Source organism: Tachypleus tridentatus, chromosome 1, assembly GCF_004210375.1.
Source record: "Tachypleus tridentatus isolate NWPU-2018 chromosome 1, ASM421037v1, whole genome shotgun sequence".
In the NCBI taxonomy this organism is placed as follows: Eukaryota; Metazoa; Arthropoda; class Merostomata; order Xiphosura; family Limulidae; genus Tachypleus; species Tachypleus tridentatus.
Window position 1 is genome coordinate 10153571 of NC_134825.1, and position 25958 is coordinate 10179528.

At 31.0% G+C, this 25958-nt stretch overlaps 1 protein-coding gene and 1 long non-coding RNA gene across 2 annotated transcripts in view; one reads left to right on the forward strand and one right to left on the reverse strand.

Moving 5' to 3' along the window:
* Positions 1-25958, reverse strand: part of LOC143224136 (alpha-catulin-like) — a 291322-nt gene that overhangs the window by 233270 nt on the left and 32094 nt on the right. The gene's annotated exons all lie outside the window — the stretch shown is intronic.
* On the forward strand, positions 13965-23038 carry LOC143230620 (uncharacterized). The gene is made up of 2 exons (XR_013016627.1): positions 13965-14356; positions 22216-23038. It is a non-coding gene; the product is annotated as an uncharacterized LOC143230620 (long non-coding RNA).

A 25958-nucleotide genomic window follows, 5' to 3' on the forward strand; every position in this document is an offset into this window, starting at 1 on the left:
TTACCATCTGACTCTGATTTCCCATCTGACTCTGGTTTCCCATCTGACTCTGATTTTTCATCTGACTCTGGTTTCCCATCTGACTCTGGTTTACCACCTAACTCTGATTTCCCATCTGACTCTGGTTTCCCATCTGATTCTGGTTTCCCATCTGACTCTGGTTTACCATCTGACTCTGATTTCTCATCTGACTCTGATTTCCCATCTGACTCTGGTTTCCTCTGATCTGACTCTGATTTCCCATCTGACTCTGGTTTCCCATCTGACTCTGGTTTCCCATCTGACTCTGGTTTACCATCTGACTCTGATTTCCCATCTGATTCTGGTTTACTCATCTGACTCTGATTTCCATCTGACTCTGGTTTCCCATCTGACTCTGATTTTCCATCTGACTCTGGTTTACCTGATCTGACTCTGGTTTACCACCTGACTCTGATTTCCCATCTGACTCTGGTTTCCCATCTGATCTGGTTTTCCATCTGACTCTGGTTTACCATCTGACTCTGATTTCTCATCTGACTATGGTTTCCCATCTGACTCTGATTTCCCATCTGACTCTGGTTTCCCATCTGACTCTGATTTCCCATCTGACTCTGGTTTATCATCTGACTCTGATTTCCCATCTGACTCTGGTTTCCCATCTGACTCTGGTTTACCACCTGACTCTGATTTCCCATCTGACTCTGGTTTCCCATCTGATTCTGGTTTCCCATCTGACTCTGGTTTACCATCTGACTCTGATTTCTCATCTGACTCTGATTTCCCATCTGACTCTGGTTTCCCATCTGACTCTGATTTCCCATCTGACTCTGATTTCCCATCTCACTCTGGTTTCCCATCTGACTCTGGTTTCCCATCTGACTCTGGTTTCCCATCTGACTCTGGTTTACCACCTGACTCTGATTTCCCATCTGACTCTGGTTTCCCATCTGATTCTGGTTTACCATCTGACTCTGATTTCTCATCTGACTCTGGTTTCCCATCTGACTCTGATTTCCCATCTGACTCTGATTTCCCACCTGACTCTGGTTTCCCATCTGACTCTGATTTTCCATCTGACTCTGGTTTCCCATCTGACTCTGATTTTCCATCTGACTCTGGTTTACCATCTGACTCTGATATCCCATCTGACTCTGATTTCTCATCTGACTCTGGTTTCCCATCTGATTCTGGTTTCCCATCTGACTCCCTCTTCATCATATTTCTTGTCGCTTACAGTCACTCTTTTAACGTTTATTTTTCTTTTCAGATTTATTCTTACATATAAACCTACTTTGCTTCGTACATCTAAAACTAGCTGTGACTCTGACATTTCTTGTCTTAAACACATCTATGTTTGAGACCTCTCGCCATTAAATCCCATTGAAACTAAAGTGTTTCTCTTTTGTTCTTATTTCTATCAAGTGGAAATCGAATTAAACCTGTGAAATGACAAAGACAGATATAAGTCTTTTCGCCACCAGGCGGGGGTTCGCGTCTGTTAAAACCAGCCCTGGTCAACAATAAGTTTTTACAATAACAAAAACATTTGAATGGTATTTTTAAAAGTATCCGAAGAAAACGTTACAAATAAATTTGTAGATTTCATTGTAACTTAATTTAACAATTAGTATATAGTTTACATGTTTTTATCTTGTATCAGCCAAAAGGTGATTCACATTAGAGGAAGAATATTTATTAGCATAAAAATATTAATATACAAATTACGATTTCATTAATATAAAAAGACAATAAAAATCGTATAAATATATAAATAATTTTTAGAATATTCGTGTTAATATCAACTTATTTCTGTTTAAACTATTTTCACCACTAGATACTCTCTTCCAATATTCGTGTTAATATCAACTTATTTCTGTTTAAACTATTTTCACTACTAGATGCTCTCTTCCAATATTCGTGTTAATATCAACTTATTTCTGTTTAAACTATTTTCACCACTAGATACTCTCTTCCAATATTCGTGTTAATATCAACTTATTTCTGTTTAAACTATTTTCACCACTAGATACTCTCTTCCAATATTCGTGTTAATATCAACTTATTTCTGTTTAAACTATTTTCACTACTAGATGCTCTCTTCCAATATTCGTGTTAATATCAACTTATTTCTGTTTAAACTATTTTCACTACTAGATGCTCTCTTCCAATAATCGTGTTAGTATCAACTTATTTCTGTTTAAACTATTTTCACTACTAGATGCTCTCTTCCAATATTCGTGTTAATATCAACTTATTTCTGTTTAAACTATTTTCACTACTAGATACTCTCTTCCAATATTCGTGTTAATATCAACTTATTTCTGTTTAAACTATTTTCACCACTAGATACTCTCTTCCAATATTCGTGTTAATATCAACTTATTTCTGTTTAAACTATTTTCACCACTAGATACTCTCTTCCAATATTCGTGTTAGTATCAACTTATTTCTGTTTAAACTATTTTCACCACTAGATACTCTCTTCCAATATTCGTGTTAATATCAACTTATTTCTGTTTAAACTATTTTCACTACTAGATACTCTCTTCCAATATTCGTGTTAATATCAACTTATTTCTGTTTAAACTATTTTCCCCACTAGATACTCTCTTCCAATATTCGTGTTAGTATCAACTTACTTCTGTTTAAACTATTTTCACCACTAGATACTCTCTTCCAATATTCGTGTTAATATCAACTTATTTCTGTTTAAACTATTTTCACTAGTAGATACTCTCTTCCAATATTCGTGTTAATATCAACTTATTTCTGATTAAACTATTTTCACTACTAGATACTCTCTTCCAATATTCGTGTTAATATCAACTTATTTCTGTTTAAACTATTTTCACCACTAGATACTCTCTTCCAATATTCGTGTTAGTATCAACTTATTTCTGTTTAAAATATTTTCACCACTAGATACTCTCTTCCAATATTCGTGTTAATATCAACTTATTTCTGTTTAAACTATTTTCACCACTAGATACTCTCTTCCAATATTCGTGTTTGTATCAACTTATTTCTGTTTGAACTATTTTCACCACTAGATACTCTCTTCCAATATTCGTGTTAATATCAACTTATTTCTGTTTAAACTATTTTCACTATTAGACACTCTCTTGCAATATTCGTGTTAATATCAACTTATTTCTGTTTAAACTATTTTCACTACTAGATACTCTCTTCCAATATTCGTGTTAATATCAACTTATTTCTGTTTAAACTATTTTCACCACTAGATACTCTCTTCCAATATTCGTGTTAATATCAACTTATTTCTGTTTAAACTATTTTCACCACTAGATACTCTCTTCCAATATTCGTGTTAGTATCAACTTATTTCTGTTTAAACTATTTTCACCACTAGATACTCTCTTGCAATATTCGTGTTAATATCAACTTATTTCTGTTTAAACTATTTTCACTACTAGATACTCTCTTCCAATATTCGTGTTAATATCAACTTATTTCTGTTTAAACTATTTTCACCACTAGATACTCTCTTCCAATATTCGTGTTAGTGTTAACTTATTTCTGTTTAAACTATTTTCACTACTAGATACTCTCTTCCAATATTCGTGTTAATATCAACTTATTTCTGTTTAAACTATTTTCACCACTAGATACTCTCTTCCAATATTCGTGTTAATATCAACTTATTTCTGTTTAAACTATTTTCACCACTAGATACTCTCTTCCAATATTCGTGTTAGTATCAACTTATTTCTGTTTAAACTATTTTCACCACTAGATACTCTCTTGCAATATTCGTGTTAATATCAACTTATTTCTGTTTAAACTATTTTCACTACTAGATACTCTCTTCCAATATTCGTGTTAATATCAACTTATTTCTGTTTAAACTATTTTCACCACTAGATACTCTCTTCCAATATTCGTGTTAGTGTTAACTTATTTCTGTTTAAACTATTTTCACCACTAGATACTCTCTTCCAATATTCGTGTTAATATCAACTTATTTCTGTTTAAACTATTTTCACTACTAGATACTCTCTTCCAATATTCGTGTTAATATCAACTTATTTCTGTTTAAACTATTTTCACCACTAGATACTTTCTTCCAATATTCGTGTTAATATCAACTTATTTCTGTTTGAACTATTTTCACTACTAGATACTCTCTTCCAATATTCGTGTTAATATCAACTTATTTCTGTTTAAACTATTTTCACTACTAGATGCTCTCTTCCAATATTCGTGTTAGTATCAACTTATTTCTGTTTAAACTATTTTCACTACTAGATACTCTCTTCCAATAATCGTGTTAGTATCAATTTATTTCTGTTTAAACTATTTTCACTACTAGATACTCTCTTCCAATATTCGTGTTAATATCAACTTATTTCTGTTTAAACTATTTTCACCACTAGATACTCTCTTCCAATATTCGTGTTAGTATCAACTTATTTCTGTTTAAACTATTTTCACTACTAGATACTCTCTAGTGAACTATGTTATTAGTTAGATTATTAATAGAAGTGTTCGTTTCAAAAACTACTATTTTCAGTCGTTTCAGATATCAGTCTTATAGATCTATCGAATACCTTCAATATATTCAGATATATTAAACAACAACATTTATACAATATCAACACTATATTTATATATATTAAACAACTAAATCTATACAGTATCAACACTATATTTATATATATTAAACAACTAAATCTATACAGTATCAACAATATATTTATATATATTAAACAACTAAATCTATCGAATATTAATACTATATTCAGTTATATTAAACAACTAAATCTATCCAATATCAACAATATATTTATATATATTAAACAACTAAATCTATACAATATCAACAATATATTTATATATATTAAACAACTAAATCTATCCAATATCAACAATATATTTGTATATATTAAACAACTAAATCTATACAATATCAACAATATATTTATATATATTAAACAACTAAATCTATCGAATATCAACAATATATTTATATATATTAAACAACTAAATCTATCGAATATCAATACTATATTCAGTTATATTAAACAACTAAATCTATCCAATATGAACAATATATTTATATATATTAAACAACTAAATCTATCCAATATCAACAATATATTTATATATATTAAACAACTAAATCTATCCAATATCAACAATATATTTATATATATTAAACAACTAAATATATCCAATATCAAAAATATATGTATACATATTAAACAACTAAATCTATACAATATCAACAATATATTTATATATATTAAACAACTAAATCTATCCAATATCAACAATATATTTGTATATATTAAACAACTAAATCTATACAATATCAACAATATATTTATATATATTAAACAACTAAATCTATCGAATATCAACAATATATTTATATATATTAAACAACTAAATCTATCGAATATCAATACTATATTCAGTTATATTAAACAACTAAATGTATCCAATATCAACAATATATTTATATATATTAAACAACTAAATCTATCCAATATCAACAATATATTTATATATATTAAACAGCTAAATCTATACAATATCAACAATATATTTATATATATTAAACAACTAAATCTATCGAATATCAACAATATATTTATATATATTAAACAACTAAATCTATCGAATATCAATACTATATTCAGTTATATTAAACAACTAAATGTATCCAATATCAACGATATATTTATATATATTAAACAACTAAATCTATCCAATATCAACAATATATTTATATATATTAAACAGCTAAATTTATCGAATATCAACAATATATTTATATATGTTAAACAACTAAATCTATCCAATATCAACAATATATTTATATATATTAAACAGCTAAATCTATCGAATATCAACAATATATTTATATATATTAAACAACTAAATCTATCGAATATCAATACTATATTCAGTTATATTAAACAACTAAATCTATCCAATATCAACAATATATTTATATATATTAAACAGCTAAATCTATCAAATATCAACAATATATTTATATGTATTAAACAGCTAAATTTATCGAATATCAACAATATATTTATATATGTTAAACAACTAAATCTATCCAATATCAACAATATATTTATATATATTAAACAGCTAAATCTATCGAATATCAACAATATATTTATATATATTAAACAACTAAATCTATCGAATATCAATACTATATTCAGTTATATTAAACAACTAAATCTATCCAATATCAACAATATATTTATATATATTAAACAACTAAATCTATGGAATATCAAAAATATATTTATATATATTAAACAGCTAAATCTATCGAATATCAATACTATATTCAGTTATATTAAACAACTAAATCTATCCAATATCAACGATATATTTATATATATTAAACAACTAAATCTATCCAATATCAACGATATATTTATATATATTAAACAACTAAATCTATCCAATATCAACAATATATTTATATATATTAAACAGCTAAATTTATCGAATATCAACAATATATTTATATATGTTAAACAACTAAATCTATCCAATATCAACAATATATTTATATATATTAAACAGCTAAATCTATCGAATATCAACAATATATTTATATATATTAAACAACTAAATCTATCGAATATCAATACTATATTCAGTTATATTAAACAACTAAATCTATCCAATATCAACAATATATTTATATATATTAAACAGCTAAATCTATCGAATATCAACAATATATTTATATATATTAAACAGCTAAATTTATCGAATATCAACAATATATTTATATATGTTAAACAACTAAATCTATCCAATATCAACAATATATTTATATATATTAAACAACTAAATCTATCCAATATCAACAATATATTTATATATATTAAACAACTAAATCTATCCAATATCAACAATATATTTATATATATTAAACAACTAAATATATCCAATATCAAAAATATATGTATACATATTAAACAACTAAATCTATACAATATCAACAATATATTTATATATATTAAACAACTAAATCTATCCAATATCAACAATATATTTGTATATATTAAACAACTAAATCTATACAATATCAACAATATATTTATATATATTAAACAACTAAATCTATCGAATATCAACAATATATTTATATATATTAAACAACTAAATCTATCGAATATCAATACTATATTCAGTTATATTAAACAACTAAATGTATCCAATATCAACAATATATTTATATATATTAAACAACTAAATCTATCCAATATCAACAATATATTTATATATATTAAACAGCTAAATCTATACAATATCAACAATATATTTATATATATTAAACAACTAAATCTATCGAATATCAACAATATATTTATATATATTAAACAACTAAATCTATCGAATATCAATACTATATTCAGTTATATTAAACAACTAAATCTATCCAATATCAACAATATATTTATATATATTAAACAACTAAATCTATCCAATATCAACGATATATTTATATATATTAAACAGCTAAATCTATCGAATATCAACAATATATTTATATATATTAAACAACTAAATCTATCCAATATCAACAATATATTTATATATATTAAACAGCTAAATCTATACAATATCAACAATATATTTATATATATTAAACAACTAAATCTATCGAATATCAAAAATATATTTATATATATTAAACAGCTAAATCTATCGAATATCAATACTATATTCAGTTATATTAAACAACTAAATCTATCCAATATCAACGATATATTTATATATATTAAACAACTAAATCGATCCAATATCAACAATATATTTATATATATTAAACAGCTAAATTTATCGAATATCAACAATATATTTATATATGTTAAACAACTAAATCTATCCAATATCAACAATATATTTATATATATTAAACAGCTAAATCTATCGAATATCAACAATATATTTATATATATTAAACAACTAAATCTATCGAATATCAATACTATATTCAGTTATATTAAACAACTAAATCTATCCAATATCAACAATATATTTATATATATTAAACAGCTGAATCTATCGAATATCAACAATATATTTTTTATATTAAACAACTAAATCTATACAATATCAACAATATATTTATATATATTAAACAGCTAAATCTATCGAATATCAACAATATATTTATATATATTAAACAACTAAATCTATCCAATATCAACAATAGCCATATTATGCTCTACTTCTGTATCTCGTATGGCAACTATTTACAGACTTATTATTAAGCGATGTTCTAAGGTATCTCTAATTAATGTCGTATCTTCCACGTAATGAACATAAATAATATTATTTACTTTCCTCTTGTCCTACTTTTTTTTAATCCAAGAAATATATAAATAAATGTATATAAAAATATAAAAATAAATATATATAAAAATATATAAATAAATATATATAAAAATATACAAACTTCACTGAAGTAACAAAATCACGATAAAAGAGACATTGGTGCTAATATTTTCGGTAAATGTAAAATGTTCTTGTAAAACAATTTCAGTTAAGTTTCGAAACATTTGAAGTGATCACGAAAGAGAAACAAATATTGAAATAAAAATAATGTGTTCCCAATGAACTCTAGCAGTATTTAAAATTTTCATTCGGACTTTAATCTACGTTAACACCATTACTGTAACTTTCTGTAATTTCTGGTAATTTGATAAATAACCGGTCAGGCGAAGTGCTCAGTTATTAGGAAAATCTTTTAATACAGATTACAACAACTAATATGTTAATCGATTCGAACTATTCAAACCTAATCCCAGCTAAATCATTATTCTTAAAAATCACTTTCTGCTTAATATCCTTTATATACGTTGTTAATACTGATTAAACTTCAGCACTCTCAACACAGCTATTAAGCTCTTCCTGGAATTGATGGTAGAACATAAAGCGTCATTGTGTTACCACGCGCCAAAACAATGGATAAGACGACGTTCCAAAGAGAGTTCGTTTACATTTCGTCGAGGTTTTAACCAGTTCATGGTCTACAAACTACAGTATATTATAATGAACGAATCGAGTGATAATGGTTAAGACAAAACGGGTCAACCTAGTCTCCGGAAAGAAACAAAATGTTTCTCAGATAGAGTCTACAAAACCATATTACATTATGATAAATATAAATGTTTCTCAGATAGAGTCTACAAAACCATATTACATTATGATAAATATAAATGTTTCTCAGATAGAGTCTACTAAACCATATTACATTATGATAAATATAAATGTTTCAGGAGAAACTTGTTTTCCGGTTAGTGTAACTCCAAGAGCTGTATATAAAAGTGCTAAGAGTGCTAATATTAGTAATTTTATATGCAGCGAGTGCATGTGAGTGTGTATGTTTTCTTATAGCAAAGCCACATCGGGCTATCTGATGAGTCCACCGAGGGGAATCGAACAGTTAATGTTAGCGTTGTATATCCGTGGAGTTATCGCTGACCAGGAGTAGACTATATGCAATAAACGAAATAATTCGTTAATTAGACAATTAGATGACTAATTCTTCCCTATATGGTTAATGTGGAAAGGACCGAAAAGCGTTTTGTTACGAAGTAGTTTAACCACGTGAACACGAGGTTTCGAATTTGAGTCAGTCCACAAAACAGAAAGTTTATTAAATGTTTCCTCATAAATCGAATCTCATCAATACACCCATAAGTCACTTAAAATACAAAACTTGCTCGCAACTTGTTTTTTTTTTTTTATTATTTCCCCAGTGTCACAGCGGTGTGTCTGCAGACTTACAACAGAAATCGAGTTTTGACACCCCTGGTGGGCAGAGCTCAGATAGTCCTTTGAGTAATTTTGTGCTGATTACAAACAAACGTTTCTTTCAGATAATTATTTATCTCTGGTAGCGCTAACTGTAAGTAGAAACTTTAAAATTGTACGTCGAGAAAAGTTCAGAGACCCCCAGTGGTACAGTGGACAGTCTGAGATTTGTAACGCTAAAATCCGGAATTCGGTGCCAGTAGCGAGCACAGCAAATATAACGAATTACGTAGCATTGTGCTTAAAAACAAACAAACAAAACTGTTTATCTTCTTGTTGGATTTAGTACAAAGCTACTCGAAGACTGTTTTTGCTATCGTGTGGTCATCATCAACTTCGAACTCTTTAAACTACTGTAACCGGACAGATGGACAGACCATGATACTACAGCACCTCCACGACTGAACCGTATATGTGAGTCGAACGCCGTAACCTCCAAGCCAGGTATCAAGTACTAACAATGCTCCGAGTCAGTTAATGATTGTCAATTTGTAGTTATTATTATTGTAGTTATTGTAGTAAATCCGAGGAAAAATAGCTCCAAATGTTATATTTGATTATATTTATAAATAACTTTCTGTAACATTAAAAATTACTTTTTATTAGTTGTTTACAACGTAATGTTCTTATTACCAACAACGAAAGGTTTCCTATTAAATCAAATCAAAAGCTCGTCTCTGTGTTTACTAATTTATCTGGATTTTTTAACACAAATTATTTTAAAATTGTCGTGTTGGTTTTTCAATCGTAAGATATCTCTAGTTCTATGTTTATTTATAGAGATTGCTCAAACATTTACAGAATACAGTCCCAAATGTTAGTGTGCAGGACTGTGGGTTTGAGGGTTTGTGGTTCGCGTCCCCTCACTTTTATAATACATCCATGGCCACAGAGTGTGGAATGTGAGTTCGTTTTTGGAGCTAAAGGGACACGAACTATGGATTCAAAGCCAGACAAATAACCACCTAATCTTCAGGTTATAATACTTGTCAATATCACTGTTTCTTATTACATGTGTAGTCACTACTTCCTCAATCGAACACGTCTACAAGTCATCAGGTTATAAGTAGTGAAACTAAACTGATTTATGTTACCTGTTAGAAAGATACAATGTACACCTTATTGGGTTTTCTCACCGTAATATGAGCTCGAAATGTAACAGAACCTTTTATTTTATCACGCAAGAGAATTTCACTCAGCTTATTAAATGTTTTTTACACATTAAGGTGTTATAGCTAGTTTCGATCAGCTTATTAAATGTGGTCCTTACATCAAGGTGTTTGTTTATTTGTTTGTTTTGTTTTGAATTTCGCACAAAGCTACCCGAGGGCTATCTGTGCTAGCCATCCCTAATTTAGCAGTGTAAGACTAGAGGGAAGGCAGCTAGTCATCACCACCTACCGCCAACTCTTGGGCTACTCTTTTACCAATGAATAGTGGGATTGACCGCCACATTATAACACTTCCACGGCTGAAAGGGCGAGCATTTTTGGCGCGACGGGGATGGGAATCCGCGACCCTCAGATTATGAGTCGCACGCCTTAACACTTGTTTCGATCAGTTTGTTGAATGTTGTTCATACTTCAAGGTCTTATAGAGAGTTTTGCTTAGTTTGTTAATGTCGCATCTTCATCCATGTGTTATACACTCCAGAAGCTGTTTTAATCTATTTGCCTTGCTTCTCGGTATAGTCTTTAAATGCTTTCTCTTTTCTTATTTAAAATGCTGGACTGTACGTGACAAAGTGGTTAGCGTACCAAACTCTGAATCCTAAGATCCATGATTTGCGTCTCGTTGAAGCTAAACTGCGCCCCACATTTTGTTGACGTGGATGGTTACAAAATAAATGGTCAAATACCACAACTACAGCAGTCAAAGAGTTGACGGTGGGTTTTGTTAGCCAACTACTTTTCCTCTCATCCACCAGTTCAGAATTAGGGATGGCTGGCACAGGTAGCCATTTTGTATCTATACGAGTATATTCCAAACAGAAAAAGAAATGTTTGAATGTTTGCATCCTTGTGAAATTGTTTCCATAAATGAACGATACACAGAACTTCCCAGCCCAATGATAAAGCGTTTCTTTTAGTGGCCCAAAACAAACCCAGAAAGACTAACTTAACATGTGTTTTCATTCGTTATTGAAGAACAATGTTCTGATAAAACTCTTTTTTTTATATATATATCTAACAAAGAAAGAAAAGGAAAACAGAAAACCGACACTGTACCAATACTGTAAAATTGATTTATCTTCCTACAAACTTGTTTTCCTTCAAACAATGTTTTGTATTCTTGTTGATGTCTTTTTATTTTGCCATAAGTTTACGGAAATTACCACACTCGGTTTCTCACCTTAAAATGTATTGATCGAATCCTAGCTCAGTAAGTTCGTATTTTACCCACTCTTTGGTTCAATACATTGCTCAATAAAAGTATTACCCGAGAAACAATACAACCAACTGGACCAACTAAAACTAGCTGAAGTGCATATTTCTCCTAGAAGAAGAACAGTCATTGGTTAATTTAATTATTTCACGAGATGAATGCGTGATTAGTGTACCAATGAAAAATTCGGTTAAATGACTGAACTATAAAAACTTTAAAAGTGATAGACAGGCCTAAGAGCTTGGTTTTTATACACTTTTTATTGGTACAGTAATCACGCATTCACCACGTGAAATAATTAAATTAACAAATGACTGTTCTTCTCATAGGAGTCCTTAGAGGCGTGACTCTTTTTTTCTTCTAAGGTCCATTATTTACTGATTTCCATCTCAAACTTTAAAAACTCTGTTTCAAGGATGTCGTTTAAGTACCTACATTATCACTCGTCTCTTTATAGATACAGAAACAGTAGGACGTTTTACACACATTGTTTCTTTAAAACAGTCTTTTAAAAATGCTAAAGAAAAATAAAACGTAACGATATTTGTTTTAGGTGTAGATCGATTTTTATGGCATTTTTTTATTCTTTGAGAAACGAGAAGAGAGGTTACACGTATCTTCCTTTGTCTTCTTCTGACGTTAGCGATAATGATTACTTGATAAATCACAACGTGAAGAAACAAAGTCACGTGACTTCAACTCACGTTATAAAGACTAATTTCAAGGATTCAGATTATTCCGTTAAAGATACGAAACAGAACAGAATTATAAAACTGTTTCTTCTTCCGAGTTTCAAGAATAAGAATGAGTGAACTATAACGAATATTTCGAAAGTAAAAATGAATTTTTCTCTATTTTTTTAATTGCATAGAAAATTATTCTTAATCCATGAAACGATAAGTTACCAACAGCAATGAACACCATTTAACATGATGGCCAAGAGAAGTCAAGCGTTTTGAATCTAAACTGGCTTCTTACATTAGAATTCGAGGATTAATTCCTGCAGTGAACATGGTACAGATAACCTATGTGAACAAAAATCTTCTAGTGTTTTTTCTATGTTTCTGATAGAGCAACACCACCTTCGGCTATCTGCTGTATGCATTGCGGAGAATCAAACCATGACTTACGTTGTAAGTCTGTAAACTTACAGCTGTCACACCGAGAGATTCCGCTAATGCTTAAAATAAAGAGTCGTATTAGAATATAAAAGACGAAAATGTTGCTCTGCATATGAAAAAATAACTCTTTTTCAAATAATAAGGCAAAAGACGTCCTGATACAATGAAAATAAATTGAAGTTTAAATGTCGAGGAAAATACTTTTCCAAATTAAAAAAAAATATATTTAAATATAAAATTAAAATATTTTTATCATTAAATTAGGATAAAATGATGTTTAAGTAGGATGAGGAATGTTCCCCTGGTGCATAAAAAAGTATTTAAATAGTAAGTTAAGTGTTTACCTTACTAAATTAAAATAAATTATTTTTAAGTAACAAGAGAAATATTTATCTTCTTATACGAAGAGAAAATATACCAACTTAAGATGGCTAATTAATTATATTTTTGTGACGCTCTTACTTATAAAGATTCGAATCATTGTTTTACCAGTTAGGGACCTTCGCTGTTAACAGTATTTTCGGCTGTAAACGCAGTAATATTTCACGAAGGTCGAGCTCGTAAGGAGATTACAGTGCGCACTTTATGGATACATTAAACTAACAACGAAAAACAATCTTCATATGAAGAGAATAACAAAACTAAAACTATTCCAACCAGTGCCAACAAAAGAGTATATGTTACAAGAACTCTGTTAGTTTCAAATAATATCTAAGATTTTATCTACATTGAACAAAGTAGCAGCAGTTTGACCGTAGTAGTTAAATAAGAAGGTAGAATGCTGGGGGGAAACCCAATACATGAAGAAACGAATGATGTACTATGACACAACCCGATTCCTTGTGTAATAGTACCTTATCTCTTACGCTAGGCTATCTATAGTTTCAGTGTGTGTTGGAGCCGTTTAACGGTCTATTATTGCTAAATAGACGTTGTTGAAGAGAAACATGTACATGCAACGTATACTGGTATTATACTTCTGAAGTGACAGAGAATTGTAGCAGTATATTAGAGAAACAAGCAGATCTTATATGGTTTGTAGGGTGAGTTTCTTTAATATTATTGATTGAATGTTTAATATTGATAACGTATTAAATATTTATTTCTTAGTTTGCATATCTGGTTTGGTATTTGAAATAAGAAGTAGACTAAATCTTCGAAACCAACAGAAGAAATCACATCAGATATTATTGGGATTACGGCCAAAAATATCGATAATGGTAAGACTACATTCTTCATGAATCAGTGCATTTTAATCATCATAGGTGTTTACGTTATGCCTTCTTACACTGAAAGATATATTAGGTTAGGTATATCACCACTGGGTTTTTTGTTTTCGTTCTGACTGACCCATGTGGATAGCTTCTTCGATCACAAGTTATCGGTAATTTAAAAAATGATCAAATTTATATTCTAGTATGTGAAAACCGGAGTAATTTTTAACTATGAAGTGCGTAAAATATTTCTGTAAAATATTCGTTCATCTCGAGAAAAAGCAAAATAATTTTCGATGAATGATGAAAAGTTAAGCACGTTTCAATGAAACAGAAAAATTCTTCCGCTAATGCCTGAAACAATGACCAAAGAAATAGTTCCATTGCTGTACAGGAATCGATACCAAGGGAAATATTCAGTTAAAATGATAAAAAGTAATTATATTTAAATATAATTACATTTTAAATCGTAAAATAAAATCCAACCCTACTTTTACAATTAGTGAAAACAAATTATTATTTTAAAAAATAAATCATTTTTTCCTTCTACAACTTGGCATGGCCTAGCGCGTAAGGCGTGCGACTCGTAATCCGAGGGTCGCGGGTTTGCGCCCGGGTCGCGCCAAACATGCTCGCCCTCCCAGCCGTGGGGGCGTTATAATGTTACGGTCAATCCCACTATTCGTTGGTAAAAGAGTAGCCCAAGAGTTGGCGGTGGGTGGTGATGACTAGCTGCCTTCCCTCTAGTCTTACACTGCAAAATTAGAGATGGCTAGCACAGATAGCCCTCGAGTAGCTTTGTGCGAAATTCCAAAACAAACAAACAAACCTTCTACAACAAGGCAAGACTACAATTTATGATCTAGGAGATAAAAATAACCTAAATATTATTCTTAAGTTACGTCGTAACACACCTTCAGCAGTTGGGTAAGTGTTTGAATAAAGCTGGAGACACATGTAAAAACTTTCAAGATTTGCATCACGCCCATAAAACTATGACATGTTAATCGACTGTAGATATCTGACTAAAAATAGAAGGAAAATCATGAAAAGGATTTTACTCAACAAGTTTAGAACGCCTCATAATAAAATTGTCAGTTCCAAAAGATTGAACTTTGTTCATACTTATGTCCTATCCATCAATTTACCTTCAAGTTTAACTACGTTTTTTTTTGTCCTATGATCGTTACATATATGGATCTAATGTTAGTTTAAACTTTAAAAGACGTAGCTGTTTTCACAATACATTGGTAATTATATATAATCAGAATTGTGCAAACTAAAGTGTCTAGTTTCACTATCATTTGGACCTTGTTGAAAATATGACAATACATATTTTATTTAGAGGTAGGATCCTGTATGCCACATACTTCAGTTAGTGGTAGGATGAGTAAGGTAATGTATGTTACATACTTTATTAGTGGTTAGATCCTGTATGTCACATACTTTATTTAGTGGTTAGATCCTGTATGTCACATACTTTATTTAGTGGTAGGATAAGTAAGATCCTATATATCACATGCTCTTTTAGTGGTTAGATCCTGTATGTCACATACTTTATTTAGTGGTTAGATCTTGTATGTCACATACTTTATTTAGTGGTTAGATCCTGTATGTCACATACTTTATTTAGTGGTTAGATCCTCTATGTTACATACCTTATTTAGTGCTTAGATCCTTTATGTTACATAATTTATTTAGTGGTTAGATCCTGTATATCACATACTTTATTTAGTGGTTAGATCCTGCATGTCACATACTTTATTTAGTGGTAGGATAAGTAAGATCCTATATATCACATGCTCTTTTAGTGGTTAGATCCTGTATGTCACATACTTTATTTAGTGGTTAGATCTTGTATGTCACATACTTTATTTAGTGATTAGATCCTCTATGTCACATACTTTATTTAGTGGTTAGATCCTCTATGTTACATACTTTATTTAGTGGTTAGATCCTCTATGTCACATACTTTATTTAGTGGTTAGATCCTCTATGTCACATACTTTATTTAGTGGTTAGATCCTGTATGTCACATACTTTATTTAGTTGTTAGATCCTGTATGTCACATACTTTATTTAGTGGTTAGATCTTGTATGTCACATACTTTATTTAGTGGTAGGATGACTAAGATCATGTATGTCACATACTTTATTTAGTGGTTAGATCCTGTATGTCACATACTTTATTTAGTGGTTAGATCCTCTATGTTACATACTTTATTTAGTCGTAGTATAAGTACGATCCTGTATGTCACATACTTTATTTAGTGGTTAGATCCTGTATGTCACATACTTTATTTAGTGGTTAGATCCTCTATGTCACATACTTTATTTAGTGGTTAGATCCTGTATGTCACATACTTTATTTAGTGGTAGGATAAGTAAGATCCTATATGTCACATGCTCTTTTAGTGGTTAGATCCTGTATGTCACATACTTTATTTAGTGGTTAGATCCTGTATGTCACATACTTTATTTAGTGGTTAGATCCTGTATGTCACATACTTTATTTAGTGGTTAGATCCTCTATGTCACATACTTTATTTAGTGGTTAGATCCTGTATGTCACATACTTTATTTAGTGGTTAGATCTTGTATGTCACATACTTTATTTAGTGGTTAGATCCTGTATGTCACATACTTTATTTAGTGGTTAGATCCTCTATGTTACATACTCTATTTAGTGCTTAGATCCTTTCTGTTACATACTTTATTTGGTGGTTAGATCCTGTATATCACATACTTTATTTAGTGGTAGGAAAAGTAAGATCCTGTATGTCACATACTTTATTTAGTGGTTAGGTCCTCTATGTTACATACTTTATTTAGTGGTAGTATAAGTACGATCCTGTATGTCACATACTTTATTTAGTGGTTAGATCCTCTATGTCACATACTTTATTTAGTGGTAGTATAAGTAAGATCCTGTATGTCACATACTTTATTTAGTGGTTAGATCCTCTATGTCACATACTTTATTTAGTTGTAGTATAAGTACGATCCTGTATGTCACATACTTTATTTAGTGGTTAGATCCTCTATGTCACATACTTTATTTAGTGGTAGTATAAGTACGATCCTGTATGTCACATACTTTATTTAGTGGTTAGATCCTCTATGTCACATACTTTATTTAGTGGTAGTATAAGTACGATCCTGTATGTCACATACTTTATTTAGTGGTTAGATCCTCTATGTCACATACTTTATTTAGTGGTAGGATGAGTAAGATCCTGTATGTCACATACTTTATTTAGTGGTTAGATCCTGTATGTCACATACTTTATTTAGTGGTTAGATCCTCTATGTTACATACTTTATTTAGTGGTAGTATAAGTACGATCCTGTATGTCACATACTTTATTTAGTGGTTAGATCCTCTATGTCACATACTTTATTTAGTGGTTAGATCCTCTATGTCACATACTTTATTTAGTGGTTAGATCCTCTATGTCACATACTTTATTTAGTGGTTAGATCCTGTATGTCACATACTTTATTTAGTGGTTAGATCCTGTATGTCACATACTTTATTAGTGGTTAGATCCTGTATCTCACATACTTTATATAGTGGTTAGATCCTGTATGTCACATACTTTATTTAGTGGTAGGATAAGTAAGATCCTATATGTCACATGCTCTTTTAGTGGTTAGATCCTCTATGTTACATACTTTATTTTGTGGTAGTATAAGTACGATCCTGTATGTCACATACTTTATTTAGTGGTTAGATCCTGTATGTCACATACATTTTAGTGTTTAGATCCTCTATGTCACATACTTTATTTAGTGGTAGGATAAGTACGATCCTGTATGTCACATACTTTATTTAGTGGTTAGGTCCTGCATGTCACATACTTTATTTAGTGGTTAGATCCTCTATGTTACATACTTTATTTAGTGGTAGGATGAGTAAGATTTTGTATGTCACATACTTTATTTAGTGCTTAGATCCTTTATGTTACATACTTTATTTGGTGGTTAGATTTTGTATATCACATACTTTATTTAGTGGTAGGTTAATTGAGATCCTGTATATCACATACTTTATTTAGTGGTAGTATAAGTAAGATCATGTATATCACATACTTCAGTTGGTGGTCGGATGAGTAAGATCCTGTATGTCAGTCAGCCAGTGTTGTGACAAAATCCTTTATATCATATATATGATTGTGTCACCAAAATGAACCTAATGGTTAAACATGTAAATAGATGGTATCTCAGTCACATGCCGTATCTGTTATTCTCTGTAATAGGATTCGTTATATTCAATACCTGTCAGGAAATGTCTCCTAGAAAAGAGGTATTTCTGGTTTTATATAAAAAGTAAATATGCTGTCACTGAATTAACACTGATTAAGATACATTCTAGAAAAACAAAATTTCATTATAAAATCCTATAGTTTCTTGTTTTCTACAATTAAGTTTTGATTAAAATAGTTTCGACACTGTTGAATCTCTTGACCATTTTTACACTAATTTTCCCGAGTTTTTATCACACTATTATTGCATTCTTCTGTTATTAAAGACAACGTAGTCTTACGGTAAAACTTTCCACAGTGAGCAGAACTATCAGACAACCTGATTTTATTCCAATAACATCTGACTCTAGAAAACTAAACATGAACTAATGTTTTAACTGTTGTTTCGAACGTATTGAATTTACTCTCTAATAATTTGTTAATTTAACCTGATAATAACAATAAAAGTTTACACACTTATAAAAAAAAGAATTCCATTTTCCAATTTTCAAAAATTCCCCTGTCAATCATCAGAAAACTTTACGTCACAATCACTGGAAGATTCACAGTTTATCTGCTGATTAAACGAATTCTACCTGGCTGTTAATGGTGAATTTTAATGAGCAACCATCAGAAATCTATGGAGTTTTAATTTTGGTTCTTTAAATATATATTTTCGCTGCCAGTCATTAGAGATTTTAATTTTCACTCACCTAACTATTTTACATGATAAATAGCTTTTACTTGCTAGTCGGTAAAGCATTTTTCTTATCCAATCATTGGAGAAGGTTACTTCTCAACAAAGAATTTAAAGACACTGTTCATCGGGAAACTTTAATAATTCTATAAATTTATTTATTGATCACCAAAGAACTTTAAATGTTCACTTTACAATTGATTTGGAGCTGTCAATCAGTTATTAGTTCAATTACAGCTAATTTCTCGATAGTCTAAAGATTTGATATATTTACAACTTTTAAGGGGGACGTTTTCCTTTTCTTCTTCCACCCCCGTCACACCAAACATGCTCGCCCTTTTAGCCGTGTGGGCGTTATAACGCGTCGGTCAATCTCACTATTCGTTGGTAAAAGAGTAGCCCAAGAGTTGGCGGTGGGTGGTGATGACTAGCTGCCTTCCCTCTAGTCTTACACTGCTAAATTAGGGACGGGTAACGCAGATAGCTCTCGAGTAGCTTTGTTCGAAATTCAAAACAAACAAACCTTTAACCTGTACAACTTAACCTTATCGCGATATTCAAATAACGTTTTGATTACATAATGTAACGCTTTCCCTTTATGATTGTACAGACCTACATTTCAAAGTTCTTAATATTTTAATAAATATAGTTTGTTTTGTTCAATATGAACTGTGTAATACGCATCACGTGGACTAAACGGCAAGTCATGAGCCTCAATTTCTAAATAAGTTCATTTTTAATTTAGAACTGCTGATGAGAGAGAGTGAAGGCAAATACTTAGAAGTACAAGCCGCCTAAACTAGTACTTTTAATAAAGTAGTGGTGTTAAAAATTGCATTTATAACCTGAGAAGGGTGTTACGTAGTCTGTTGTGACTCGAACCTTGGGCGTTTTAGTCAAAAACATGACAGTCTAACAAGCATGAAAAGATTCTAGTAACTTCATCAATAGATATAGTAGTGTTATATGATAGTTTAACTTTATTTTAACGGAAACAGAATATTTATCGATTTGTTCTTTGGACGCAGTATTTTTATGTTGCATTCTTTGTAAGATATCAATTGGTCCTGAACTTTATATCATCTTAGAAAAACTTAAAGAACGTGCTCATGGATAACATGCTTCTTGAAAGAGAAACTTCCAACCCTACAAAGAGAGAAAAAACCTGTTATATCAGTTATCGCAATGTCAACTTTTGACCAATGGGATTTATTATCCTTTTCCGATTTTAGAAAACTGGGTAAATGTCAGTCAATTTCCTATTATATGAAATCTCTTGTGGTATAGGTCTTAGATTTGGTACAACTAGGTCGACCTTTAAGAATTTTTATCACTTTCGACTGTCATGTGCAGACTCCAATGGCTACATCCTCTAAACATCAATAACATATTTAACAGATAACGTCAATGTATCTGGAGAAACTTTGTCTCTTTGAAGGCTTTTCATCTTGCATTCTACTAATGTGTGGACTATTGTCCAAAGAACAAGCTCTCGCGTTTAAAAATAAATGCGTCAAAAACGCCTAACTATACAATGGAAAATAACAAAATGCATCATTTTAGATAAAGTTAAACATAATGTTATTTATCTTTGACAAAAGTTTTAATTATTAAAGGTCCATAACAGGACAGACTCCTATTAAATTTGATTAGGAGACACTATTAGCTTTATATTTTGTGAGGGTATTATAACAGAACTAATAAAAACGAAACATGTTTTACTAAGAATAAAATTCCGTATTCACACCGAGATTTAACGAACTAGAAAGAGAAATTATGTCAGCTGAAATACTCTGTTTCTCAGTCTGGTATTTCCAAGAAACAAATGCTTAGTACGGTTAGCATGAATCACTTATACTGTTTTTCATGTAATGCTGTCTATTTAGTTTGTTGAAATATAACGTAGTAAGTGGAAATGGTTATATTCTCTTCGCTGTTCTCTGCCTGGAATTATATAGAGGAACGCCTAGTTATTACATGAAAACTTGTCGTTCAATAATTTATGCTCCACTGATGGCACAACTGCTTTGTTCTCAGGGAAATCTCCGTCAATCTTCAGAAGTTAAGTGAACCGTCTTAGACAGCTTTATTACTTTAGTTTGTTTCTTTTAAAAATTTCCTGCAAAACTACCCCAAGAGGTACAAGTGCACTGCTGCCGTTTTCACTTTCAACTGTTATGCACGTGGTTAGGCAGATAATCTACAGCACCCACCGCCATTTCCCATCTAGTCTTGCCTCACTGAATAAAAGGATGGAACTGTTGTTTTATAGCGTATGCGCGGCCTCAAAATGCAAAGCGCGTTTCTACGGCAAAGGCCCAAGAACAACGAGCTCCTTAGCTTACAATTAATAATTTATATATTTCTAACTAAACTGTTGTTTAGTTTCTTTATGTTAGAGCAAAGCCACATTTGACTATCTGTTGTCTCCACTGTGAGAATCAACCCCTGGATTCTAGTGTTGTAACTCCGGGATCACGGGTGGACGTTGGTAATTTTTATCAGAGTTAATATGCACTGCTAGAAGTAAAATATTCGATTTCTATCTAAGGCATACATGTCCATTTTGATCATATATATACTGTTATTAATAAAGCATTAGATAAGTAAACATTGTTTCTTTTTGTTAATATTCACTGCGAGAAACAAAACATTTTGAACCAATTTCGACCAATATACAGGGTGTCCAAAAACATGTATACACAATATGAATGATTATAACTCACTCAAACTTTCTTTTTTTACAGGTGCAACTGATTTGAAGTAATGACAGAAGCAAAACTAAGCTTTGAGAAAAGGAAATTTATGTTAAAGTGTTACTGGAAGTGTGAGAATATAGCTGAACTGTAAAGACGGTTTAGAAGGTAGTTTCAAACAGATCCACAACGTGGCTTACCATTACTTGCATCAGAGATAAGTTTGAAACAAATAAAACTGTTTAAGATGTCCATAAAGGGCGTTCTGGAAGACCGCGGTTGTCCACCAGTCCGACACGAGAAGCAGAGGTGTTGGAAAGTCTCCACCGATCTCCAAGAAAATCTGTTCGGCAAGCAGCTCGTGAGACAGAAATCCCAAAATCGAGCGTATATCACCAGACCTCACACCTCTGGACTGTTCACCAGACCTCACACCTCTGGACTGTTTTTTTTATGGGGATACGTCAAATATAAGGTTTATAGCACAAAACCTGCAACAATCAATGAGCTGAGAGAAGCAATTGAAAGAGTGTGAGCCCAAATACCAAATGAAATGATTTGTGAAGTTTGCATCTGTCCGCGTCAACAGCAGTGCCTGAATCAGAACGGTCATCAGTTCGAACACCTACGATAACTCAAAAGATTCTACACTTGTCTTCTTAATCTTGGATTATAAAACCTAGATATATCTTAATAAACATTGTATGTATAATCACTCAAAGTGTGTATACATTTTTTGGACACCCTGTACATTCTACTGCTGGTATTATGAACGGTAGTATCTTTCTAGACAAGAAAATACTGGTTATTTTGGTTTTATTACGATTAAAGACCAAGTGGTAACAAGGAAAATAAAGTTGTTTGTACATGTTTGTCCACGAATGTAGGCTCTAATTTTCTTTTTTAATTTGGAAAAATAACAAATGAGGGAAATTTCGGAATATTTGGATTTGTTATAAAATTAAATTAAACGTGATTTACATAACGTAAGAAACTAAATCTAGATGTCACTTTTTCAAGAATAACCTTAAACACATTGAGGACTTGCGTTAACGTAATCAGGTTACTCTCCCCAGTTTAGGATAATTTAATACCGACTTACAAAACGTGGTACTTTTTAGTGCGAACTAAAGTAATGAAATAAAAGGAAATTCTCAACAGGGGGCGCTTAATATTCTTTTAAAGAAAATTAGAATAAATTCCTAAATGAAACTTTCATTTCTCTTCTTATTAGCTATATTTTTACGCGCCAGCTACGTCACGTATGAGATGCGCGAGCATTCGATTTGATTGTATTACTCATTAGGGTCTTTACCAGCCTACCCTCAAATTTAAATTATTTTAGGCAGGATTTTAATAATATAATCTCTGAGACCCTGGGCGTGGTCAAATACATACAATTGGAAGTTGTAATTAGATATCACATCGGTCAGGAGATGACGGACATATGACCTAAATGTTTGTATTAAAAAACCACCAAAAAACTCAACATCGATCTATAAGTCATTCATCCGAGGCTAAAAAAATCTATGTTAAGTTTTTTTTTCTGCATTTTATAATCCAATATCTGATCACTGATAGTTGGAAACAAAATAAAATCCTCCAAAATAAGCGATTTATTATATAAGTTTGTTATCAGGCAAAATTTGGACAGTGATTTGTTTTGAATTTCGTGCGGAATTGCACGAGGTCTTTCTGCGCTATTCGTCTCTAATTTAACAGTATAAGACTAAAGGGAAGACTGCTAGTCATCACCACTCACTGCCAACTTATGAGCTACTTTTTACAAATAGTGGGATTGACCGTGTATTGTAACGCATCCAAGGTTGAAAGGGTGAGCGTGTTTGGTGTAATGGGAATTCGAACCTACGATCCTCACATTACGAGTCGAGTGCCTTAACCACCTGGCCATGCTGGGCCCTACTGGAAGTTATAAAATACTGAATAAAATTATAAGTTTATTTCTTCAAGTAATTAGTTGGGTTATTTTCACAGCACAACTTGGGTCTCAGACTCTTCGACAGTTGCATTCGTTTTAATTTTTTTTTCTTGAACGATTGGTAATTGAAGTTTAAATTCCTACGCATATGTGAAACGTCGAAAAAAGTAACACTTCTCAGCATTTCGTTTCCAGTACTTTCAGATACGAACGTTTCGTCTTAATGCGAAACTTTAACCTTTTTTTTCTACATCAAACGTTTCATTTTGAACCACGTAATAAGTTGCCTCAATTAGGGACCGGCATGGCCAGGTGGTTAAGATACTCGACTCGTAATCTGAGAGTCGCGGATTCGATTCCCCGTCACACCGAACATGTTTGCCCTTTCAGACGTGAGGGTGTTATAATGTGACGGTCAATCCCACTATTAGTTGGTAAAAGAGTAGTCCAAGAGTTGGTGGTGGATGGTGATGACTAGCTGCCTTCCCTCTAGTTTTATATTGCTAAATTAGGGACGGCTAGCGCAGATAGCCCTCGTGTAGCTTTGTGCGAAATTCAAAACAAACCAAAACAAACCTCAGTTATTATTATGATAACTGAAACGTTTCCTCTCACACGTCCTGGAATCTTTCTTGCCATTTGGCATTGTGACGTTTCGTTCATGAGTAGCAGATAAAAATGTAAGAATACTTTCTTTAAATGTTTTAAATCATAACAGTATTGTTATTGGGAGACAACAAATGGTATATGTAACAACAGAGACGTTTTTTTGAAAACACGGTAGTTTTATGTTTAATCAATAACTAAATTGAGTATTTCCATTGAAAATAAATACACTCTGTAACATTGACTAGATATAACACTTAAGACATCTATTTTTAAGTAATGTCATAAAACAGACCATCAAAACACTAACATTTCTATACAACGGAACCAAGGGAAGAACGCTGTGGTAACATCATGGTGAACCATTCAATTAATGGCTAATTATTTATATGTTTTAGAACATATCTTTGTCAGGTTGGCTCTAATTGGTAATTACTGAGATACCCAATACCATAGCATCAGTTTAATGACAACTTTATAATGTTTTTATTATCTTTAATAAGAAGAAACTGTGGTAGAATGGTTTGTTTCATGCGAATGTTTTTAAGTCATTAAGAATACAGGTTCCGCTTTCTTGTATGTAAATGTTAATTAGTGAATTTATTTTTTAGTTCTGAGCTATATCAGTAGTAGCATCAATAGTAAATTATAAGGTTTATTTACACCGGATGGAAGTCATTTTATATTAATGTAGCCACTCAGTTTATTTTCACTTTGGAACAATTTCTTTCTATTCAGTTTCTCTTTTAACAAGACGTGGTTACGTTGTTTGTTTGTAATACTAGATCTATATTGTCTTCTCTGTCTTTCTAGCGATCTAACAATTGTGACGTCAGTGTCGTTTCGTTTGTCTATATAGCGTATTCTCCACTTAAGATTTAGTGCTGAAAATAAACGTTCATAGTGTTTAAAACAAGTGTTATTATTATTTCGCCTGGTGATTAATTTATGTCTTTATTCTAGCTTACCTGCAGTTATAGCTTATTATGCATTAGAATGTCATAGCTACAAAACATCCAAAACATTATAAGTTTATTATCCATTAGAATGTTATAGCTACAAAACACCCAAAACATTATAAGTTTATTATCCATTAGAATGCTACATCTACAAAACACCCAAAACATTATAAGTTTATTATCCATTAGAATGTCATAGCTACAAAACATCCAAAACATTATAAGTTTATTATCCATTAGAATGTCATAGCTACAAAACACCCAAAACATTATAAGTTTATTATCCATTA